This window comes from Anser cygnoides, chromosome 3 (assembly GCF_040182565.1).
Source record: "Anser cygnoides isolate HZ-2024a breed goose chromosome 3, Taihu_goose_T2T_genome, whole genome shotgun sequence".
NCBI lineage: Eukaryota > Metazoa > Chordata > Aves > Anseriformes > Anatidae > Anser > Anser cygnoides.
Window position 1 is genome coordinate 47555640 of NC_089875.1, and position 25497 is coordinate 47581136.

Consider the following 25497-nt stretch of genomic DNA (forward strand, 5'->3'; position numbering starts at 1 on the left):
CCAAGCAGTAAAAAGAAAAAAAAAATAATAAATACATAATATATTCTCAGGCAGTCATAAGGAAGACAGTAAGCAGAAGCACATATGTTATTTAAATCATATGCAGACCCATTCCAGTGGCATAGATCTGTGGAGAAAATAATTTCCTCTTAAGAGAGTCTGGCTTCAGCTGCTCCCAGATTTCTGTGCCTTTGGAAGCTGAGATAAAGAAAGTGAGAGAGCCAGTCTGTGTGGTGCATGGTGCAGGTCTGGTAGTTCTCTTAGCGCCTAGGAGCACCTTACAGATGTCTTTACTTGTGGCAATCTCAAACGTTCCTTGAGAAAATAAGAATAAACTCAAATCCAAGTTTTTCCACTGCACACATGGATGTGATACCAAGGATATGGACATTGTGGGCTTAAAAGCATGAGGTTTTGTGACTCTCTAGATGAGCAGCACATTCACACACACAAGCTGCAGGCTCTTCCTCTTCTCGGGGGGGGGGGGGGGGGGGGGGGGTCTCCTCCTAGAGCCACCAGTGCTTTTGCACTCACAAACACTGAAGAAATCCCTGTGTAGTGGCTGGGAATGCCAGAGCTGGCTGCTCCTGCTGTTGCACTATGCTTGCAGTAGTTTTTAAAGGTGAGCAGCAGGTACGTGCCTTGGGGAGCTCATGTCCTCCTGACGGATGGCTGCTTGCAACTGCTGAGCAAGTTGTAGCTCTTTTCGTGTCTTGTCCTCTCCTCTCCCAGTCTTGCTGCACTGCCGAAGGAGGTTACTGTTCCTTGCTGCTAGTGAGCTAATTAACTGCCTCCGTCCATCCAGCAGCTCCAATAATTCATCCACAAGACGCACTTACCAGACTCTCACTGCACAGAGCTGGAAGGGGTCTCCTGGATCTGGTTTCTTATTATGTACCATCCCCTCACTGAGGCCTTGGCTGAGGGCACCAGGATTTGTCTCAAAGCCACTCGGTGAGATTCTAGGGAGCGTTTCATGTGTGCCCGTGGTAAGTGGCGTCTGCTTCTTTTGCTGGGAGACTGTTTTAATCCCCTCACTTCCCCATGCTGAGGAGCCATCTTTTAACTGTCAGCTGAAATTTGTGTCATGACCATCTGTTCTTGAGCCAAAGCCTGTCCCCAGCTTAATTAGTTCACCCCTCAGGCAACGTTCAAGCTGATGTGTGCTGTAGGCAGTGATGCCTCTGCCCCTCCTTTGGTGGGGTGTGCAGAGCTGCTCGCATCCCGCTGCTGCCGGCTGGACTCGATGGAGGCGGGCATGAGCCTGCGAGCTATGATGTGCGGGATTGCAGAAGAGCCCATGCAATGGCATGATGCTTCCCACACTTCACTGAAATTAGCCATTTCCATGCCTTTGAAAACCACATTTTCATCGCCTAGAGTTACATCAGTGACTGGATGGTGGTGGTCATCCAAGTCTCTTTAGCTATTTCTAGCTGATGAACTCCAATCTTGGAGCATCAAGCTTTGTTATGAGTCTTTTGACTGTGACTTTGCTCTTGCCCTGATTAGATTTATGCTACTTCCATTGCACCAGGACATCTCTCAAACCCATCTCTCCATCAGATTTTATCAATGATCTCTTAATTTTTGGACCAAGTCATTAATGAAAGTGCTAAATCGAGACAGGCCCAAGTCCTCTGCTAGCAGCCTTTCTCTAACCTGGTCCTTCCCCAGTAGCTATGCCCTTACCTGGTTCGTAACTCACTTGCTAAACATTTTTTCCATCTGGTAATTTCTTATGGCACTCTGTAACAAATGCTCTCAATGGCATCTGGAGAGATGAGAGTTACTTTTTTTCATAAAAACCATTCATAGAAGGAAGCTGTCGGTTGGCACAGAGGACATTTGGCATGCTCGCTGTGACTTAGGAGAAGGGTCTCAGCCCTGTGCCCATGGGGACAGCGGCCACCCTGCCAGGGCCATCTGCAAATGCAGGGCTATCAGGATAAATGGCACTGAGGGGAAAGAAGCACTTCCATAAACCCCCCAAGCACTGTGGATTACCCCTGGCCTTACCAGTAGTGCAGGGGGTTCAGAGGGATGGAGGGGAGCAGAGATGCCTTTGTGCTTCAGCTGAGGCCGCACCAGTTTCCCTTTTGTTCCCTATCCTTAATTCTCATTTCTGTCAAACTTTGTGGCAATGTTGTTCACTCTGTAAGGTCAAGCGGCTTCTTGCTACCTCCTCTGAAAGTATGCCTCCTACGTCTGCTCTTTGCTAAATGTGCAACACCAGGACAGCTCTGAAGAAAAAGTGTTTGCATCTGGAACATGATTTTGAGTACGAAAATGCTGGAAGAGAAATGACATGTTTATTCCCCAAGCTCAAGTAAGTTAACCTGCTTGAGTTTCGTTGGTATTTCAGTGGCGACCATTCCCCAGCCTTACTTCCCATTAGCTTCTCTGTCAGCCCCGACATCATACCTCCTCCTTCTTCCTGAGAACAGAAGCAGACTAATGAATGCTTGTGAGAAGAAGCCCTGTAATATCCCTAATTTCCATCCTGCCCTAACGGCACAGCAACCCTGCTTCTCCCTATTTTCTTTTGGTGATTAGGGTCTGTGGGCTTTTCTGCAGACACTAGAGCAAGATGAAGGTTGTCTGGTTCCCCTTTCCTCTAGCTCCAGAGCGGCTCTTGAGCTCCCTGAATAATGTTAAGTGACTTCTCCTTGGAGGGTTAATCATGACACAAGGTGTGTAGGTGAGTATGGGGAGAGCTAGGCAGTTTATACAGGTAACCTGAAAAAAAAAAGGAAAAAAAAAGGGGGGGGAAGAGCCTGAAGGAGTCTAATGGGGCATCCAGAAAGGCGATCAGAACGTTCATCAGCTCCTAACCAAGACCTGCCCACTTGTTCATACTCGTCATCCAGGATCCCAGTGCAGGGAACGGTTGGCCCGTTGGCCCATGATGGTCTGCAGGGCCCCGGTGCTGGGGCTGCAGGGCCAACACACGGGTGGCACAGCCCCAGGGCAGGAGCAATGTCCTCCTGGGGAAGGGGGAGAAGGAGGTGGGGCTGCCAGGTCTGGCGCAGGTGCGGAGGCAGAGCCCTGATGGCAGGGGAGGCTGATTCGCTGGTGGGGAGAGGGAAGCCCAGATACAGCTGGGTATGAGGGGTAGGCAGGAGTTTGCCCCTTGTCTCAGGAGCAGGCAGCCTGGAGCTTGCAGGTAGGTGGGGAGTAAATGCTGTGCTGGGGATGGAAGGGGCACCCCCAGAGGTGAGGCAGCGGTGGGGAGCTGTAGGCTCTGTGTGCGCTTGTCCTGGCGTCAGAAAGCTGGGTGCTGCCTGGGAGGAGGTTCCTCCAAGAGAAGATGCAATAGGCCTGTAAGTTACCTTAGTTTGGGCTCAACTTGTTGGCTTTTGTGTTAATTTAGAAGCTACCAGCTCTCCTGCAAAACCACTGGCCTCTTTTTGCAGAGGTTTGACTTGAAGAGTTGGGTTGTAGGCACGGTATTGAGTATGCGACACTTCATTTGTGATGTGCTTTGCCGTCCTTCATCTCAATGCACTATTAATGATAGTAATTGTGAAACTTCAAACACTTTGAGGACTTCCCACATGAAAACTTCTGTTTTGATATGTGAGAAGCAGAGTTATACCAACACGCTTCCTCTACTGCGTTCTCTGCCTGAACCTATGCCCAAGGCCTGTGGCCTGTGTGAGACGATTGTAATACCCGTAACCCAGGATAGCCCCTCTCTTACTAATATGCGGATGGTTCGTATGAATTTCCATCATCTGCTGCTTCTTTGTCCAAATATAAATTGACTCTGGTGGGTGGGAGGGAAGAGACAGAAATTTCCATTCGCCCCAGCAGCAGGATTTTGCATTTCCTGTAGCCACTGTGTCTCTACAAGATGAAATGAAGTCTTTCCATTGGGTGAGTGGAAACTTCTGGCTTCTTCTTCTCCCTTTGGTCTGGGCACAAACGAACTTGCACAAAACAATGCAAGATAGGCATGGGCTGGACTCGTTTCTTGCCCCTTTGGCAGTGGGAACGTGTCACCTTTCTGTGGTGCTGTGACTGGGATGCTGGTGGAGCTGGAGCGTGGAGATCTGTGTAGGGCAAGGGGGAAATCCAGGCTGGAGGTGAGATGTGTAGGTGGAAGGGGAGCACCCAGCTGGGAAACATAAGAAAATGAGCCCTGTACATTCTTGGCATCTCTCATTTAAAGAGAACTTTTTTTTTATTTCTGAGTAGCTTTGTAACAACTGCGGTCTCCTCACGTGGCATGGAAACAGCACTGGAGCAGTGTCACTGGGGTTTTGTGGCACAGATGCTAATGCAAAATTAACGAGAGCCAGAGGGACTGCCCTGGCTAGGGTTAGTTCCTAGCAGACTAACGCCACCCAGCAGCTGGACCCTATGGACCCTAATTTGAGTGCAAGGCAAGTGCCACCTCCTGCTCTAGGCTATGGAGAGATGGGCTTGGGCAGCTGGATGTGCAGCCACCTCTCCTCTGCCTTTTGACTTGGCACATATTTCTGCCTAGGTGAGGAATGGTGCTCATCTCAAAGCAGAGGCTTCTGGAAACCCCAGGGTGGTCGCTGGGAGGGAATGCCAGTAGGGATTCTGCAAACATGCTGGCTGCCAAAAAATGGTAGCAATTGGAAAACTGCCTGTCAGGAGGCTGGGTTGGTATTTTTAAACTGACCGGTGACAGCAAACACAGCTGAATTATTCTTGGTATGCCTCTTCTTGCAAGTGTGCAGATGACAGCCTTCTCTCAGCCTGGTAATTTGCCAGATTAAGGAAGTCTTTTTTTTTTTATTATTTTTATTTGTTGCTGAATTTCTGCTGTTAGGTAACTAAGGCAAACTTCATCCGCTCTTCACTGCAAGCTTCAACCTTGGTTAAGGCAGAGATCCAAACACTTTCCCACCATGCTTCCAGCTTTCCTTTTTTTTCTTGTGGGAATTCGCATTGAGTGAGTCTTGGCCAATGATGTGCTCGCTCAGGAAGGTTGCAGTACTGCCTGTCACTTTGACTGATTTCATATCAAGGGCTTGTTCCTTGATCCCCGGTTTTATCCCAACTCTGACCTGTGTGGCTGGGAGCGCTGGCTGTGCTACGTCCACCTGCAGCTTTGCACTTGTGCTCCAGGTGGAGTAACTCGGGATGGAAACCCTCCTGCTGCGCGTAGCCCCGTCTTTGGACTGCCCCCATTTTTGGGGGGACGGGGGACAGGGACGAGTCCCCGGGGCTCGGGGACCGGCGGTGTGCGGCTCCCTCTGCCGGGCGCCGCGGGGCTGCTCCCCCCGGGACAAACCCGGCGCTGGGAAGAGGGAACAGCTTCGGAGGCTGCCCCTCGGGTTTGGCTGTCGCTTGCTGCCTTCCCCCCCTCCCCCCGTTGATATGTTGCGTTTTAGCATCTGAACTCTCTGTAAATTTTCTAGTAACTTATTACAGACGGAAAAAAACTTGCTTTGAGGGCTTACACAAAAGCTGCAAGAACGGTAACTTCGGTTCTGCCTGCACTGTGGGTGCTCTGTTGGCTGCCTCTGCTGCCATACCAATATAAGTGCTGCAGCTCCTTCCCGTGGCTGCTACTTGTACAACCCCCGTGGCAGCACCTCCAGGCTTGCCCTACTGAGATCCCTGTCCCATCTAAGTTTGCTTCATGCCATTTCTCTTGTAATTTTAAATTTCTTTTGACTGGAGTTTTAAAGAGTAGAGCTTAGCCAAGGACAGAGGATAGTGTTTAGCTGGGTAGGATTTTGCATACAGCAAAGCGTAGCCACTCTTGCACCAGTCAGGATTTGGTGCCATCCTTATGGATCCTAAAGCCTGGTAAAAAAAACCATGAACGTTTGTTACATGAATGTTTCTGCTTTAGGTGACTTCCTTCAAAAGAACTGTACTTGAAACCTGTCCTTTCTCTGTGCCTCTCAGCCTGCCTGGACTCAAAAAGCCATGCAAGGAGGCTGAAGTGCTCCTTGGGGCTGGGTTGCTTGGGTTTGACCCTGCCAGGAACAAGGCTTTCCCTCTGGGCTCCTGGGTGCTACCCAGGAAGCTTTCCCATCTTGTAAAGAAGCATCTCAAATTTAAAGGAGTGAGCAGTGTGATGGATGGAGGAGAAGGGAGTGCTCCTCAGCCAGGTGGGCTCTTGGCACTGCTCCCACAGGTTTTGTTGCTGTCTGGGAGATGAGATGCTTGCTCTTCCAGAAGGCACAGCTGCACCATCTCACCGAGTGATGAGACATGGGAAGTGTGGTTAGGGGGTAGGGAAGAGTTGTTGCAGCTGTTCTCTGCTCTAAATTCTGTGTTGCGATGAAGTTTTCTAACTCGTTACCTGTCCCTCAATTTGTTTTAAGCTTCTTCTGGCCCTTGCAATAGTGTTACTCCTGATGTCATTGAATTTGGGGATGGGGGAACTGACACTTGCTGCTAGCAAATAGTGTTCATACCGGGCTTGACCACTGGAGACTCAGGAATGCCTTCATTATTTACTGCATGCTTACGCAGCTTCTATCTCCATTTTGGAAGCAGAGAAATGCAACAGGAAGCAAATCACTTAGTGTAAAAGCTGTTTTTCTGAGTTTAAGCATTTTTCATTAAGCATATTTCTAGTCTAAGCATTTATTTTTTTAAAAAGTAAGCAAATACACGAGACACTTTTGAAACGCGTGTCTAATAACTCCCGTAGCTTTGTGCTGGGCGAGTACGTGGTCAGTTTAAAAGCTGCTGCCGCTTCTGAAACCTGTTCAGGTTTCCAAAGGCACATTTCGGCAGGGATGCGAATCTTTTGGAAAGCCGTGACTTTAAGATCGCGATTTAATTTCAATTCCGCGGTTTCTGTCACTGCTGTCCGGAGGGAAGAGAGCCGCTCTTGCGGGGGGCACGGCCCCGGTGTGCCCTGTGCAGGCAGAGCCCGGTGGGTGCACGGACCCGGCCCCGCTCCGCCGCCAGGGTGCGCCCGCAGCCGCTTCTCTGCTCCTTCCGTGGCATCAGGGGCTGCCCAAAGCAGCCTGAGCGGTGAAACCCCACTGCCCGTGGGTTTCTGTTCCTTTTTTCCCCCCCGTTTTTAAGTGCCTCTGGTTCACATCTGCATCCTCTCCGTGCTGCTGCTCTGTGCTGGCCGCATGTGCTGCGCTCTCAGGGGGGCAGAGGTGTGGAGATGGACAACTGAACCCCTTTTCCCTGGAAAACCAGGCTAGAAATTCAAACAGCAACCAAATTTCTTTGGAAATCCTTCTGTTATAATTCCCAGAGCAGGCTCTGCCTTGAGGGCTGGGGGAAGAGCAAGGCACAGGACAGAGCAAGGCACATCAGGTCAAAATGTCTCTGGAGTGAGATTTATTTGAAATTCAGTGATTATGTATTGTTCTTGTCCTATGCATTTACTTTTTTTTTTTTAAGAGCAGGAAAAGGTGTCCGTATCCTTCTGCTGTGAAGAATAGCTTCTCTTTCTGTGGCTTCAACTTGTAAGTTTTGAGTTTCCTCCCTGAGCTTCCTCCAGGAGCTGTTTCAGCCCCAGATGCTTTGCATATGTGGGAAAGGCATATATTTGTTCAGGGACAGAGCACATTGGCCTTCCAAAACTTTGTCTTTCTGTTGGCAGTGCTGGTTATGAATTTATTGCTACTCGTAGGACTGGAAAGGTGTAAAATTAAAAAGTGAATTTTCAGAACTAGGAAGAGTTACTGCAAGAAATGTGTATGTGAACCACCAAGATCAAAGGACAAAAAGGGATCCTCAAGCACACTTCTCCCTCCTCCTCTTCCCACATCAAACCTTGAGGTTCTGGCCACTCGGCACAACTCTTACCAAACGTTCCCTCTTGTTTCCTAAGGAAATAGCAGTGGTGGGGCTTTACTGGCTGCCTGTCAGCCTGTTGATCAGCATTGTCCTAAGGGTTTTGGACCTGTTGCTCAGTTTCAGTGGCATGTGAACATGAAGACCAAAGGTGCTGTCCCCAAGGTGAGGAAGCAGCCACGATGTGAGGCATGCTACCTGGATGTTACCTGTTTGCAAAAGGGTACTGACTTCAGTGAGGTTGAAGTAAATAAGAGCAAAATCGAAGGTCAGGGCTAAGACTTGGATTTATGTTTTTCCTTTCATGAACGTTGCTGAGAAGAGGTTACCTACCCCCATCTGTTCTCTGCAAAGAAGTCACCTTAATTTCAAAATAAAGCTGTAATTTTCTCATGGCTTGAGAGGAATGCTGATCACCAGCCTGCCTGTGAGTTTCAGGGGCTACTGCAACTGAGATTATTTATCCCATCACTTTGCACAGGGGCTGTTAAAATGCAGGCTTGTCCTGGGTAAGGACAAGGCAAGCTACTTCTTGAGTCTTTCCATAATGTTAATAAGAATCATCAGACACGGGAAAAGCCTGAGGAAGAGAAATTGCTTCTGGACAAATATTCCACGAGTGCTTAAGCTGAAGATATCCCTAATGCTGCTCTGCCCTGATCTCTGCATCACTCCAGAGCTTCTGTCCTTGACCTTTCTCTAAGCCTTGAGTGCCTTGTTATGGGGTTGAAAAAGCATTATACATCCATCCAACTTGTTTCTTTATTGTTTATATGCTTTCTTGGGGAAGCAAGACCTTTTAATGAGCAGTTGGAAGTTGCACAACAAGTGAACTTGAAAGTCATTGATGTTTTTTAAACTCTAGCTAAATAGCTGCTCATGAGGCCAGGTCAAGGGAATGGAAACTCGAGTCAATAATGGGACTGGGCAGGAATTCACTGATAAAACAGCTCTTGTTTGCTTGCTTGGGGGATGATATTTTGAAGAAATGGAGGTGTGGTGATGAAGAACAGGCAAAGCCCTGGAGGATGCTATGCCTGGTGTCCTCAGGTTGCTAGGTGGGGAGGAAGGTGCTCCTGCACTGGGAAGGCCACAGCTCCTGACCCCAGCATGGCCAAGCACCCTTCCAAGGCTCCTGGCTTGGGCATGGCTTCTAAATTTTAAACAGAAATACTCAAAAAAAAAAAATACTTTATGGATGACTTCTGCAGCAGAGCAGTCTTGTTTTGGATTCTCCCTTCTGCAGGGAACTTTCACATTCCAAAATCAAGGGAAAATGCAGGCTCACAAAAACAGTTCACCAAATGAAAGAGCACAAAAATGGGTGTTTAACACTGGGACCCGTGACCAAAAGATCTGCTACAAAATGAGTAGTAGCAGAAGAAATGATATATTCCTCAGGCAGTTCCATTAATAAAGGTAGCATATAAAAATTGATGGAAAACCTCTCTTGATTGAGCAGCATAGCCTATATATGTATCAGTAGAGGTAATTTCAGTAACTAGATACAATAGTGTGACAACCAGCAGCTAGAGCTGCTGATCTAGCTAGGTAAATATTGCATCTGGTAACCAGATTGTGTCCATATAGAAGTCATATGCATGGATTGCCAAGGATGTGTTTAATAGTACCGTACTCTGCAAAATTCAGCTTACTCTGATTCTTTTGAAATTGTGTATGAAATCATGACTAAAATAACTAAACAAGACCCAGCTACAATGCCAAGGTTCAACATAAAACAAAGTGTTCAGTATGCCACAAGGTACCGGTGTCCCCTGTACAAGATGTCCTTGCTTTGTCAAAGCAGTCTTTTTTTTTTTTTACTGTATACAGCCTGGGATGCTACAGAAATTTCAGTAAAAGATCTGGAAATAAGTCCATGCAACAGCAACTCAAAATTTTTTGTTGCTGTTGAACTAGGCTCAAAAGACTTACATGAGATATGTAGTGGGTCACAAGTTGTGCAAAGGTTGCACTCTGAGGGCTAGAATGTTATTCTCTTGTGAAAACAATCTGGTTTGTTGCTATCCATCCGATCAGATGCAAGCTATTACTTGTTTAAGCAAATCCTCCAGGAAGTTCAGAGCTGGAGCTTAGCCAGACTGTGCTTCCAAGGAAGAGAAGTTCATAAGATAATTCAAAGGAAGGAAATGTGAACTTGGGTATAGCAATAAAGTATTGGTATTAAAAATATCTCAAAGTATGTGGTTATGTAATGGAGAGTAGTCGATCACAGTTGAAATACAGCTTTTGCAAATGTATTGATTAAAAAAAGTCTCTGAATAAAACCACATATCAGAAATGCAAGCTTCAAGACACACTTCAGATGCGTGGTTCTGATTTCAGCCAAGATCAACTGATAATTCAGCTTCATTTATTGCAAGCTATTTGTCAGCCAATACAAATATTTTATATTTTATAAAAAATATAAGTATTTTATGTCCAGAAATACTTTGGAGTGCTCATCTGAACAAAACATCAATCTCTTAGAGGGGCAAAAGAAAAAGCTCCAGTATTTCAGTGGCAATAGCAACCTAATGCAAGCAGGCTTTGCTTTAATCCACAGTGAGGCAGTCACGCTTTACCTAGTGTGTGACTTGCTTTAATCTGTTTAGCACCTACACAGGGAAGCAATGGAAGTTTTGCAACATGTATCGCTATTCCAGGGAGAATTATGGCTGGGAAGTTTTTTCACACATGTAAGTTAAATCTGCTTGGTAGCACTGAGTACAGCTGTTCGACTGCTTTATTAGTGGGGTCTGTTAACCACATGCTTTTCTTTTAATTGTGGGGAAATAATGATTGTCTGTGCCTTGCTTAGAGAATTACTGCTTACACAAGGGTTTCACTGGAAAGGATGGCTGGGCTGGGGCATAAAGCAGTGGTTCACTTAACGGCTGGGTATCGATGAGCTGCACTTCTGGGGGCTACAGGACGTGCTGCTTTGAAGTGGCTGCTTGAAGGTGTGACTCCATCAGTGTTTATGCAAGGGAGAAAGCTCTTGGTAAAATTCCTGAATAGCTGGCATGGAAATACTGCATGGTTTTCTGCGTCCCACAGCACAAGATGAGCTTTTTAGGAAGGGTCTGGGGAGAGGTCTAGAGGGACAAGTACAACATTTCTAAAGGGAAACCTTGATCTTCTGGTAGTGAGTCAGTATTAGCATCCTCTTTTAATAGGAACATTCTTTAATGTGCATTCTGTATGCGCTTCCCATAAAGCATGGGGGTAGTAAAAGAAAGTCTTTTATCTAAAAGCAGTAGCCAGGGAGCAGCAAGATGTCCTGACTCCATTACTTGCTATAGTTTAAATTACTTGCTATAGTTTAATTTTGGAAGAAAAGAGCAGTCTTTCATTTGTTGCAAGCTCACAAAGCATCCTTTAGTACAGCGCCTTGTTCACATTAGGCTTTGCACTTGCTATTTACTCATGCTGGCACATATTAGAACTTGACTGCTTTTACTGCTGTGAAGAGACTGCTCTGTTACATGGCCCTGGTTTGAGCATGAGTTAGTGCTTGTGCTTTGGGGTGTTGATACCTTTCTCACTTCATGCTCGGTTGCATAGCTTAGAGCTGTGGCTGGATTTTCTCCAGGAATTCAGCTATCCATATTTTGGGGGTGGACTTTCAAATGTGTGTAAGCTGGAAATAATTGTTGCAATGTTTTTAAAAAATAAATGGATGCAGCATAAGGTCATTTCTTTACAAGAGCAAATCACGGCATTCATGCTTCTACAACTACCAACTTATATTACATATTAAATGTGAGCTTGCTGAACAGATTTAACTTGCTTGAGTTTGAATTATGTCAACTTGTTGCCTTGCATTAAAAATATCCAACAATGCGTGACATGAGATAGATATCTTTTCATGAGACCATATGTCTGATTGCTTGCCTTTTCCAAGTTGTAGTCTGTTTGTGCTCCAGCACCTCACTGAGAAGTGTGCAGTTGTGTTCTGTGCTGATATTGAGCCTCCTTCAAATAAAAATGTTTCTGGGCAAGCAGAATTTCTTTGGCACTGTGCACTATATGGGGCCGGGGGTCTTCTATCACTAACTCTTCAGAAGAGAGACTTGCTCCTTCTATTTACATCTAAGGCATCTGTTAAGATCTGCTAAGACATAGTGTCTGCTAAACTATTGTGTTTTACAGAAGGGCCCGGTACTTAAGTCTAGACCTGGAGGCTTTGTGATGCTATATGATATGGAAACAGTATGAACTGGTTCCTGTCCCAGGTATTCATAATCAAATATTAGAGTGAGTTAAGAGGCTATCTACTCACAAGTGTGATTATTTTATTACTAAAAACACTAGAAAAAAATGCCCTCAGAAAACTTCATGATTTAACAGTATCTGGCATAAAGAAGCATGTTAAAGGATCTGTTTTTCTGGCTATAAAAATCAGCTCTGTGATTCAAAGTACTACAGTGCCATGTCTTGTGAAACATATCTGTTCTATTAATACCTCATTTTAATAAAGTGGAAAGCACTGAAAACTGTCTGAGGGTCAATAGCTGTCATATTGTTTGTTGGTATTTACTCACTTGCCTCTGACACAGTATACTTCTAATTGGCAGGCAGGCAAATGAATTGGCTATAATTCTTCTTGCAATGCTCTCAGCAGGTTGCAAGGGAACAGGAGAGGGAAGGAGAAGCTCAAACAGCATCATGCCTAGGGGGAAATAACAGGACAGAAAGCCCAGAAACTGGAGCTGAAAGAAAAAAGGAAGATTCATGGGAGGGAGAACCATGTGTGCAGAAAGTTCCACTGCACTGATGGTAGCTAGAGCAAAGGGATTGTGCGTGACCTTCCCTGTTCCACAAGGGACTGACCTTGGTCATCTTTTCTGTGTGGGATCTCTCACTGGAAGCAGTGAGGAGCTCTGAGTCTGTAGCTACGATGGGTCCAGATTGTGGAAGGTTTTATTTTTTTTTAATTGTCCGCAGTGTTGTGGCAAACCTATGCCACCCTTGACATTCTTCACACTTGGATTAATGTGAAGAATGATGAGTCCTCCAAGCAGACGTATGGAAGAAGACAAAAGCAATGTCTTCCATGTGCATCTCCATTCCTCTTTAAGTTTTGAGTTGCATTTTTTTGATGACTACACTAAGAATGAAGGGGCAGATTTGATAGTACTTGGATGCAGTCTTTGACCTAAGGTGTAGGAATTGCTTCTTAAATTTGAAAACAGCAAGACAGGTGCATTTGGCAATTGGCTGTTGTGCCTTGCTGAGCCTTGGCGCATGGAGGGATGTCACGCAAATGCAGCAAGTACCCACTGGGATACCTGGCTGCTCCAGTGCCAGCAAGGTTTAATGGGAGCAAGCCTTCTTTCCTGGAAGGGAAAGCATGGAAACAAACCCAAGACAGGTTCTGCTGGTGATACTGGCTGTTTTAAAACAGAAAAGAGCATAAAGAAAGAAAACAGATCCTGCTCTGTGGGTAAGGAGAACTAGGGGGGAAGGGGAAGCACAAGAGGGCTTTTAGGAACTCTCCAGAAATTCCAGTTAACCAGAAATCCAGATGTGGATCAGCACGGGATCCATATGCTAAGGAAAATGTATTTTAAAAAAGCAAGAGAGAAAATGGTGCTGCAGATTGAACTCCTCAAACCATAGAAAGCGCTCAACTTTTGGTTCCAGTACTTGAAAATGATTGCCAAAGCCTTATAATGTCTGTTTGTTGTGATAGTTACCACCAATATCAACCATTCTCTTGTTCATTGCCCTTTATACCTGAGGAAAATAAGAGCTGTTTTATTAGTGGAATTTGGTGGGGTATCCTCTGGGGAGGCAGTAAGCAGACCTTGGGCGGGGGTGGGATGGGGGGACAATGCTGTGTTTACTGCCCCAGACACTGCTGCTTGCTCATTTCATGACTTACAGACTTCCAGAAGGGAAGCAGGCCTTAAGGAAAGAAATAACTTTTCACAGACATAACAGGCCTCAGAAGATTAGCCTGTGTTACTTTAAATTTGATTAAACTCATGCCAGGATATTGCTTTCAGATACTCCGTTTGAGGGGAAGGTGGTTTAAAAAGTGTATGGAATTTGGGTCACAAATTAACAATTTTCCCATTGTTCTCCTTCCTCTCTGGTTAATAAGCTGTAGTGTGATTTGGAGAACTCATCACGTACAACAATTGCAGGAATAGCCCACATTACAATCTGTTGACTCTTCCATGCAAGATGCACGCTGCTTGCAATATTCTTTCTGCTTTATCTCAGTCGCCAGCTGTGTAACCTCTGTGAGAAAGACTCTTACTGAGCATAACTCTACAGGTGATGTGCTCGTTTCCACTGCTGTTCTTTTCTGATTTGTCCCAGTATGAACATCACTAAAATCAACATGTCAGCTGCCATTTCAAGTCTGTTTTGCTGAGAGAAATTTTATTGCTATTTTCTATTATCTTTTTGTAAAATTTGGAAATTAATTCTCAAAACTGTGCTAAGTTATACTAGGAAAATGCTTGTGATATAAAGGTGCTTCATCCCAATAAATCTTCAGGTATACTTAAAATACTTCTCCAGGAAATAGGCAAGGATCAGGTGAGGCTAAATGGTATATTTGTGGCAGAGTAGAAACTCAGCTCTGGTCTCTCATAGCAGAAGCAAATATCCCTTTTCCTAATTTTCAACAGTTACAGAATCTCTTATTGTCTTTTAAAGGTGTATCTTGGATGGTTTCCATTAGGCAGAAGCAAAGCTCACCATGTTAGAGTGTGGGAGGAGTGTAAGAAAAGGAAGAAACAAAAGACATTTTTCACACCCCCTGGAAAGCTCTCAAAAAGAACAGAACTATTAATGCACTGGGGGGAAGTATGAAGAAAGTGCACACAGCTGCTATCAAGTAAATTGTGCAGGACTGATCAGATGACAAAAATGTTGGAATACGCTTCAGGGACTATAACTGCCATGCCAAAGGAAATCTGATAGAAGTTCCACAAGCAAGAAGGATATTTTTTTTGTTGATGGAAAAACTGCTCTGCTGTTGTATTCTCAGTCCTAAAATGATGTCCAAGCTCTCCCTCTTGCTGAATTCTCCCCTATGCACGTTGTTACTCCAACGTAGAAGGGCTTACAGCATTAAAGAAAATGAAAGTAGCACCAATATTATGCGTATTCTGGGCTCACAATTTTGGTACCCATTTACATGTGGAATTTCCAAACTGTGGGAATTTAGGAAGCTCAAGTGCTGACATACTGTCACAGAGTAAAGTGCTTTGTCCTGTTCAGGAGGCAGCACTTCCATACACCTACTATGCTATGGAGGGGCCGAAGGAAGGGTGGTTTATCTGTTGACATGTAGAGAGCTGGCACTCAGAAATGTGAAGAGCCTCTTGGGGTGGAGCTGGAATTAGCAGTTGTGTGCAGGTGGTGACAGTTCTGCAGATGTGCCCTGGGAGGGAGGACATGTTTCTGAATTGATAATATTTTCTGTAGTGTTGTTATGCTTAGCTTCCAGTGCCCTTCTGATAGCCATTCCTCTGGTGCTAAGACCCATAGGAAGAATAGGTAAGGATTTTTGTTAGAGATGCAAGCTTTCACTTGCTGAATTTCCTGAACTGAAAAAATCCAGAAATCAGGATGCAGTGGGCACAAACTGAGATACAAGAAATCCTATTTAAACATAATTGAAAACAAATAACCAAAATATCGCACTACTTTTATGGTGAAGGTGCTCGAGCAGTGGAACAGGTTGTTCAGAGAGGTTGTGGAGTCTCCATCTTTGGAGACTTGAGGTTTTGGATATTCAGGTTAACAGAAGCATATCCTTGATTTAAAGGCTCCCTTTCTGGTGATAGCCTCTATAAAAATGAGTTTACAGGAATGAAAAAGACCCATTAATTCAAAGTTCTTGGAGTGAGATCCTGAATGCTTGCTTTGACACCTAAAGCAGGATTCCCATACTATGTAGGTGTCTAGATCAAAGACAGCAAGCTACAGTCTGCACTCAGTGGCTGCCTAAATAAAGATGTGTAAAACTAAGCTAGTTCCTTCTTATTTGTCCCCAAAGTTCCTCGCATGCAAAGCTAGATGTGCAAGCATGCACACAGGTAGCCCAGCCTGGGAAGCTGGGTCCCTGGGAAGCTTGTGACAACCTGGGTGCCTTTAGGACCTAGAGGTGAGGTCGTGTTTGTGACTGAAAGCTCAGGAGGGGCTGGATCCCCTCAATATGCTCGGAGCACTGCTGCTTGCACACACCAAACATGCAGCACGCTGTCTGTGCTACTCTGATGCAAAAGGGTGGAGAAGGAACCGATGCTCACCTCTTGTGCAGTGGCTTGGCAGCTATCTGCACCTTCTCCCTAGGAGGTTATAGCTCTGTGTTCAGCTATTTTCAGTCTGCCTTCCACTTTCCAGCAGCATCCCTCATTCATGAGCTGGGGAACTGTCCAGGCTGGATCTGCACTCTGGACTAGTTCTGCATCTTGGAGTAAAAGTCATAAGATCAGCTGATAGCCAAGCCAAAGCAAACGTCATATCGGTCATAACAATAGGAGCTGTATGTATATTCTATACAGATTATTAACACTAGAGTATAGATTTTGTGGAGTAAGCATACTCAGTGTTTGTAAACTGCTATCAGCCTTCAGCGCTGTGTCAGAAGGACACCTATCTGATGTTTGCCTGATTCAGGAATGAGGCTTCCGGGCAGGATTGCAATCAAGTCATCAGTTCTGTGTGTTTTCAGGGAGAACTTGAACCTACTGGGTGATGTAGGAGGGGGGGTTACCCTTCCCTGCTTTCCCAACTGCAGTAATCAGTGATAAGTCAGTTAATGACAGTACAATGATAATCCTTTTGTCAGGTGGGTAGGCTGAATTCAGTATTTCTGTACCTCACATCCCTTTTTATTTGTAACAACAACAAAAAATGCCTAAGAATCATTCTTAGATGTTTTTGTAATAGCTGACATTCTTCAAGGAAGATTAATAAAGTTGTGTCTACTGAAAGCATGCCTTTTCTAGGCACAGCTTAAGGCTTCTCCATTTATATTCATGAAAAGAGCCTAATTCAAGGTGGTCTCTAATACCAACCCTTGCTGCACTTCAGGGCTGACTTGTAAGTTCAGCACTGCAGCAATAAATGCATATAGATATCAGATCTGGCTGGGATTTTAGGTGAGAGAAAGAGGGCAGCTATCTCTTGGAAGGCAAGAAATTGTCAGAAATTTAAAAGGTGAATGACTACAAAATTGCATAAAACTGAACTTGTCGTGTAAGTGGTACAGTCAGATCTGCCGTTCATTGACTGATATCAGACGAGCTGTATGCTTATGTGAGGATATAACTTATAAAAACACTGTAGAGTGTGGATTTTATCCTATATTGTTGCTTTTCACTCTTTTTACAGTCAATGCACACTGGCATTGACTGGAAAATTGTGTTGTTTGGTTTGTGGTATCCTGGTGGAGTTCACTTTACCATGTCTGTTCACCTGATGACCATCATCTTAGTTACCCACTGCACGCAGAGCCACAGAACTAAATACATTAATTTTTGCATGTTGAAATGAGATTTAACAGGCTTGCTTCCTGTACCGCAGATTAATCATTCATCCCTAACTTTAACAGGAACTTAAATATACGTATATCTTTCATTTATTGGGCTTTAAAAAGATAAGCATTTGAAAGCTGTGAGGGTTATTTGTATGTGATGTAAACATTCATGCTGCAGGATGTGAGCCAAAAGCTAAGTGGAGTCAAAAAGAAATCACTCAGTTAAGAAGTTATTTCATAAGTGCTTATTGAATTTTTTTTCTTCCTTTCTGAAGCGAATGGGTCTGATGTAGGGGAACGACTCTGGTCTCTTTGTTCTTTAATTGTAAAAGTAACTTTTCATTTTACATTCCAAATGGACACCATGATTTTGTGTAATATTTTTTTCTGAAAGGAGACTTGATTCTTCTAGCAGATTCAAAGGAAAATAGGGATTTACGTGAAGAATATTCCATTATGATCTTTTTGATTGTGTTTTTTCTGCACAAACATAAAAGCTCCTAGTACCCCAAATCCAAACATTGCTTTTCACCCAGGTGTGTAAGTGCTTATAAGGACTTGAGCATCAGAGCTTGGCTTCAGTCCCTGTTTGTAAATACAAGAACTTAGTACAGAAACAGCAGGTGCTTTCTTCCCGAGGCAGATTCATTGACAACATAATACAGAAAGAAATCTGAGCTGGATAACAGTGCAGTTGCAACACAATAGAGCAGATCTTGCATTTCCTGAGTGCCCTTTATGTAAAATATGGCAGGCAACTTGGAAGTCTCAAATTTGCCTAGAGATGGGAAAGCTAAAATGAAAAGTGTTTTATGTAACCACTGCATGTGTACTTTCTTTAATGAGGACTCAAAATTTTTGTTCAAGTAGATGGTTAAGCTGATCATCTATGAAATTTAAACAGAAGATGACAAACTTCTAAGGGCTATTTCCCACTTAGTGGCAAGTTTAAGGCTGAATGATAAGCTGAGGATAGAAGAAGAATTTTGACAGTCTTTTACCCAGCACTGTTCTGAGTGACGTTGAGTGTTATGAAATAGACATCCACTTTTATAAACAGGGCAGCTGGGCATGAAAGCTGCATGAAGATCATGTGCTGCATAAGTGACACAGCAAGGAGTGGAGCTCATCACAGTTGCTGGCCCAGAGCAGATAAAGTTGGGTTACCTCTGCATCTTCATTTAATTTGGGGAGGGAGGGGGGTTAAATTGTTGTAACAGATGGTGAGGTGTGAATTCTTGCTTGTGTGATAAAGTGGATAACAAACTATGGAGTTTTGGCATCCAGTCAGCCCTAATACCAGTAATTTCAGAAGAAGTAACCATTTGGGATGAGCAAGTACTCATAAGTTAAGGAGATCTGGCCCCAGTAACATCCTTTTGTTATGACAGAAGGGAATTTTTTCATGTTCTTGCAGATTGGCCTAGTCAGAATTAGTCATGAAGTCATGTTGAATGTCATGAACAGCTTCTATTGTCTACAAAAAAAAATAAGAAAATTCCTGAAAGGACTGATTTTTCTATTTTAAGTTTAGGATTTTTTATTTGTTTTGGGAATACATTTAATCTAAAGTAATCAGGAAAAGTAAACTTTTCAAAATTAAGAAAAGGAATGGTGTATTATTCATCCTCCAAGTATTTTTTTCAATTCCAATTTAGCAACAGATCCCAGACCCACTTATTTGCCTCCTACGTCTGCATTAGAGATTTGATGAGCCAATAATTTATCAAAAAGGCCAGGGGCCCCAGTAGTGAGTGTTGTGACATTTATGCCCTTTTGTGAATCAAAGCCAGACTTCCCAAAGCTGAATGCTCCAGCTGTGCTGAAGGCCTGGAAAACATTTTTCCTTTGGCATCTAGCACCAGCGAAGCCCCTTAGAGTAGGATTGCTCCAATTAATGGCCATCGCGGTGGATTTGGAACGCCTCCACCTGAAGCAGGGCAAAACAAGGGGCACTTTCAAATTGTGAGTGATTTTGCTGTCTTTGCTGGGGAGGTTGTTCTGATTCAGGCTGGCCTTCTCCCCCCCAGCAACAGGGGCACGTCAGGAAGGAATGCGGCATCTCTGGTTGAATTCAGGGGGTAATCTTATTGGGTTTGCAGAGTTACTTGGAGAACTGAGAGCTTCAGTCTGTAAGATGGACTAGTGCCCAGTGTGGCTAGTAAAAGTAAGAACGCTGTTAAAGTCATTACCAGAGGAAAAAACACACCCGCTAACTTCAAATAGGCTGTTGGCTTCTTGAGAGAGGGCCAAACTTCTTCCAATACCGAGGATTTTGCCAGTTACCTCCCCACCCCCCTTACATATGTGTGTATATAAAATGTTCCTTTTAGCCTGAATTGCTAAGAAAACAAGACATGTGAGCTCACTGTCTGTTTATCCATCCCCAGTCCCCTCCCATAACTTTTAACTCCACTGCTCAGTTTCCGCCAGTATTGAAAGAAAGCTTCAAAGACCGTTAAACTCCCACTAGCTTGGGGGGCGTGAGGAGCCGGCAGAGGAGCAGGGGTAGCCCAGGATCCTGCATGGTAGCCAGCCCATGGGTGACTGTCACGGCCTCTCACCCCCCAAAGGGGTGCTGGGTGGATGCAGGGGGAGCCTGGGCTGGTGCCAGGAAAGATGCTGGAAAAGTAATGCTCCCGGCATGCCAGCAGGAAACCAGACTTTTCTAGCTGTGCTGCTTGTAGAGCAGCTTCTGAGCGAGACCAGTTATGGAGACGTCTTGCTTCTGGTTTCTGGTGTTGCTTGGTGAGCAAAAAAAAAAAAAAAGCCTTGGACACATTGAAGCCAACAGCAAGACTGATGGCCTTCCTGTTGTGTTTGATTTCTCCTGAGGACTACCTGCAGTTTTCTTTAGGCCAACAAGACTTTGCAATCGTTGCAGACAATATCGATCTTCCTGTGATAGAGGTGGCTGGATTTTTGTTTAAAGGGCTCCCTTTCCTGATGAAGAGGTATGAGAAGGCAAGATTTTAGGTGGTGGCGAATTGGCCAAGCAAAGTTCTTTTGGGTAGAAACCACAGGATTTTGTTTGGTTATTGCGCTCTCCTATTCACTGAGCATATAATGACCTGCCTGAGTGTGTAACCCCTGTTCAGTAAAAATCAGAGTTTCCCCACAAAGCTGTGCAACTTGAATATTCCTCCAAGCTTCTCTGGTTGTCTCATTCTTATTAGGTGTTGCTACCAGGAGTTCTCTGAAGAGACTATTTTCTGTGAAAGGTCTTGGTCCGTAGAATAGGTTTCTATGGCTGGTCTAGCAAATGGGTGTATACTATTCAGGGCAAATAGCAAGATGGCAAGGTTATGGATTTTGTCTGACGTATTTATCTGACTCCTTATCTATCAATAAAGAGAGCCTTTGGGGAAGATGGTTTTCCTTCAGTTTCTGGACATATACTTGTATGGCTTCGTATTTTTTTTATCGATCTTTATTTTGTTAATGCTTACAAACGTTTGTCTTTAGTTCTCTCTGAGCAGAAGTAAAACCAACCAGCAATTTCCTTTTTCTTGTAGAGGAGTAAACATCACTTGCAGTAAGACTGCAAGTGGGGTGGTAAGACATGCTGAAGTGTAAAGAATCTAGTCCAGCAATGTAATTCCTATGGCTCTTTTATAAACAAACAGTAATTTGTGCATTCTGTTTTATGGAAAGCATTGGTTATGATTTAACAGGATTTGGGGGGAATGGAAAGAGTGAGTTGGAAATATAAGAAGGAAACAGTAAAGGAATTAGATCCTGATGAATTAATGCAGGAGAAAATCATAAAATGTTTATTGGAAGAAATATCACCTTAACTAAAATGACTTAATACTTCACCCCTGCAGTCTCCACCTGGGCCCCTAGTGAACCACTCTGAGTTAAAGATGCAAATGTATGCTTTGAAATGAGACTTTATTTGCCATTATCAAACCCGCAGCTATACCATCACAGATGTAATCTGCTGTAACTGGTAGATGTGGCTGCCAATTAGTAAGTCCATTCACAGAGAAACTTCTGTTTCAGCACTGGCTTCTTCACTCTTGACCTGGAGCCTGCTTTGGCTCAGGCCATGGACGTGCTGCATCCCTGTGCACCAGCATGTCATACTGCAGCAGTGGGCCTCTGCTGGCAAGTCTGCGGGCACAACATCCAAAACATGCTTGGGACTCATGCCTTTCAGCGGAAAATAAAAAACCCTCAGATGAATAATATGAAATATTTTTTCCAGCAATAAGAGGATATTCCTAAGGCTGCTAGTGTCTTGTAGTTTATTCCAGGACATATGGGGATGGATGCTCCACTAAGGTTATTTTTTCTTAAATCTTCGAAGGGTCTTTCTGAGGATATAGAGGGATTGTGCAGACACTGTCACTGTGTCAAAGGTGACATGTGTTAAAAATAAAAGATTCAAGAAGTAACATCCTAGCATTTAAATTTCCAGGCAGCTGTGTGAGCTGCTGTTTCTTCCTAAATCATCCGTGTCTCATGGGAAACGGCTGGGACAAGCTGCTGGGTGTTTTTACGTCACTGTAGTGAATCTGTTCTTCCTGAAAAGCTGGAACCTATTTATTTTTAACAGCCTCACTTATTTCCCAAGGGTCAGCATGTTTTCACATACTGCATTTTAAAAATTTCTGAAGCAGAAATGACGATTAGACCTGTCACTCCTTTCACAATGGAAGACTTTGTTAGCTGCCAGCTCCCTCGCCTCCTTCTGTGGTAGCAAGCCATAAGGTTTTGAGACAAGAATACAGTAAGTGACATATTTCCACTTTTTGACACTCCCTCTGCTTTGCTATAATCATAACCCAGTTCTAAAACCCTGTTGTTCAAGCTAATCTGGCAGTAAAAGTTAGACACGGGCACACACAGTATGAGTATGTAGAAGAGATGTAGTGCAAGCAGACTCTGCCTGGGTGTTCATCGAAGGCTTCTGGGCTTGTACTTAATCTCTTATATGCTAATTGATTTCTATTGCAATCAGAGCTCCCTTCCTTCTCCTAGGCGCTTCGTCTGCATGGGGCTCACTGGTTCTCCTTTTGCAGTCACAGACTGCTATGGCTTCTGAGGAAGGATCTAGATGGGGCATGGGCTTCTGAAGAAAAGAGGGCCAAAACCACCCAAATGCTGTTCCCATTGAAACACAGAAGGACCAAGAGCTTATTGTGAAAATGAAAAGGAACAGAATGTTTTGTTTTTCTCTTCTGACTGCTCTCACAACTGTTAATGTGAGGAAAATCTGAAATGGCAGTTTTGTTGTAATATGGGACAAAAATCTGTATTGGGATTTTCCCTAGGACTGGAATTCTAGTTCCTAGTCAGCTCTGCTAGAAACTCTTCCACCTTGTCTGCTACACTCTTGACATGCTGTGTGCTACTACAGAGATGTTTCAGTGACTGTGCTAGTCCTCTGATATGCGTGGATAATTTCCATGTGAATGCATGTGGTAGTCCCTATTTTTCCTTCCTCCATCTAAATCCTACGAGAATAGAACTTCAGCAATGTGTTGAATAGTAGCACGGTGTTTCCCAACCTCATAATTAGTTCTCCATATAAACCTGCTATGGAAGGAAGCAGTCTGGATCTACCACAAACAAGTAGCAGATAACTTTTTAAAGTCAGGCAAGTTTAATTTTCTTCTGACCAGTCTGTTGCAAATATTTTTAAGGTGGTTTTCAACTCCTGAGTGCAACCTTTTATTCCTGCAGAAAGAGCTTTTATATAAAAATCTTACTAGAATGGTTGCAAATATTTTTCCCATTTTAATTATTTTTTTGGTTAAAACTGTATTCTGGACAAGTTCCTTTACTGCAGATATATTAGGGCATTAGATGACTATTCCAGAAGCACAAATAAAAGTGATTCTAAAGATCTATTTGCTATTTAAAATCATTTGTGGTTGAAGTGAATTAGGAGATAAGTTGTATTAGTAAAAGTGGGAAATGTTTATATATTTGAGTTCATCTACTGTAAATGTCAGGCTTTTGAAAGAAGAATGAGCTGCGTTGCAACCCAGATAATGGGTTGCTTTTAATTTATTACTTCAGGTAAAGAGCTAACCAAAGTACTTTGCTGCAGCAAGTTGAGGGTTTTTTATTCAATTCATACATCCTGGCCGGATATCTACACGGAATTGACAAAACACCCCCAAAACATCCGGTTCCAGAAGCAGTACAGTATTGAGTAAAACCTGGGATGGAACATCTATGGTTAGTCTTTTCTTTGGTTGTTCCAAATGAATATCTGTAATATAGATTTTTCAAAGAACTGTAGCTTTTTTTAAAAAAAGACCCTTGGCTTCAGCAAAACATCAAAACAGGTCATTTTAAAGACAATAGCATACTCCATCAGTGATAAGAACAAACAGGAGTTGTGTTGCTGATGTGAAGTCCCAGCCCAGTGGCTCTCTTTTCCATGACAGTCAAGAACCCAAGGTAAACACCTCCTTGGAGGATGCTATTGAGTCTATATGTTTCTGAAAATGAGCTAAGTCAGAACTGGTTTATAAAGGAATCTTTTATGTGGTATCCTTCACTGATACCCACATTTCTGAGGCAATAAATAAAGTATCTGTCAGTCCCAAGCACTGAGTCAAAGCAGTGGTAGAACGCTATACCAATATTCTCCTGTTGTTACCATGGGCTTCATCCGTGTTACAGTACTGTTACACTAGACTAAGCTTAATTGCTCTTAATTATCTCAGTGCAGTGCAGCAGGTACAGGAAAAAGCAGAGCTATTGTGGCCTTGGTCAGGTGGCGAAGACTTTGGACATGCACATGGGAGAGCTGTGGAACAACTTTGAAGCATTCCTTGACTGGCTGGATCAAAATTTCTCACAAAACTGCATTTTTGTCCTCTAGGGAAAAACAGAAGGCAGGCCTGTGCTTGTAAGTCAAAAATGTCTTTTCTTAGCACTCCTTGCCCCAGACAGATCAAACAATCTATACAGTGTTTTTAGTATCCTCTGCTTTTAATGAATGAATGGGCAAGATTGTTCCAGGTGTGACTCAACCTCAATTAACTTCAGTGATCAGAGATTATGCTGGTCCATTGAGTTTCTCTCAGGTTTGGTAGGCTGCCAAAATGAATCATGGCAATACGAGGGCTCCTTACAAGTAAGGCCTGAACTCAAATTCATTCATTCATTTATCTTTCTCTCACTGGCAAACCACACAGTTGCTTACATTGGCACCTATAAACAGAATGGTGAGAATCCGCCGGTGTTTCACTCCACGGCTTTCTGAAAATATATCCCTCAATTTCTTGTTCCCCTAATAGTTGGGAAATGTTATGCTCAAATATTTCTGGGTAAACTTTTAGTCCTTGTGCTAGCATTTACCTTCCAGAATAATGACCTTCACGGTTAGCTCACTTGATGATTTCTTTTTGATAAATTCAGCTCTGGTTAAAAGTGTTAAGCCTCATTTATATTATAATGAATACACTCGATCTTAGATGCTAAGCACTCTCAGACAGCTGCAGGATGGGGGGAGACACGTGAAAATCCCAGGTACCAGAGGTACAAGCCAGAAAGTACTGGCCAAGCACTGGCTTAGAAAGACCAAAGGAGCTGGTAGATCTCCTTTGGCCCTATTTGTTACTCTTGGGCTGATATAACGAAGAAAGGAGAAGTGAAGAACAGCTAAATTGACATCCCTGGAGGCTGAAGACTTCCACCTACAGAAAAAGCAGTGGATGCTGCACTGCAAGCTTCCTTGCTTGATACGCTGCCATGAGGGCACCCTCAAACTCATTCTCAAGGGAGCCCTCTAGAGAAGAAAAGTACTTGTTCCCGCACCTACACCTGTGACCTTGCTGCTTATGCTGCCAGAGATAACTGCAAACTTGATGACTTCTGAGCTAGATGTGCCTTCCTTTGTCTGAACCATGGACCTAATGTTGCTTCTCATGGTGCTTGCTTCTGACGTGGGTATGGTTCATGCCTCAGAACACAAGCTACCTCCTCACCTACCAAAAAAATACTACAGACTTCCTTCTGCTGGTACCATCTCTTCCCTGGGAAAATCAAAAACACTCCTCTGAAGAGGTTTTTGTTTGGTATGCATTAATGTTTGGTATGCATTAGTGTTTGAGCTTGGGCCAGTGTTTTTATTATCCTTCCTTTGTCCTGCTGTCCTAAATCTCCTACTTCATTCTAGATATGTCATTATCTGAGTATTGGCTTCACCTCTGCAATCACAGGGATTATTTTGTTGTGATTAGATACTTGTACCTGGTATAATCCCTGTA

At 43.8% G+C, this 25497-nt stretch overlaps 1 long non-coding RNA gene across 1 annotated transcript; it reads left to right on the forward strand.

The window, feature by feature from the left end:
- Positions 1 to 2716: 2716 nt before the first annotated feature.
- LOC125183210 (uncharacterized) lies at positions 2717 to 24032 on the forward strand. The gene is made up of 3 exons (XR_007164787.2): positions 2717 to 3166; positions 3839 to 3879; positions 22250 to 24032. It is a non-coding gene; the product is annotated as an uncharacterized lncRNA (long non-coding RNA).
- The last annotated feature ends 1465 nt before the right edge of the window (positions 24033 to 25497 follow it).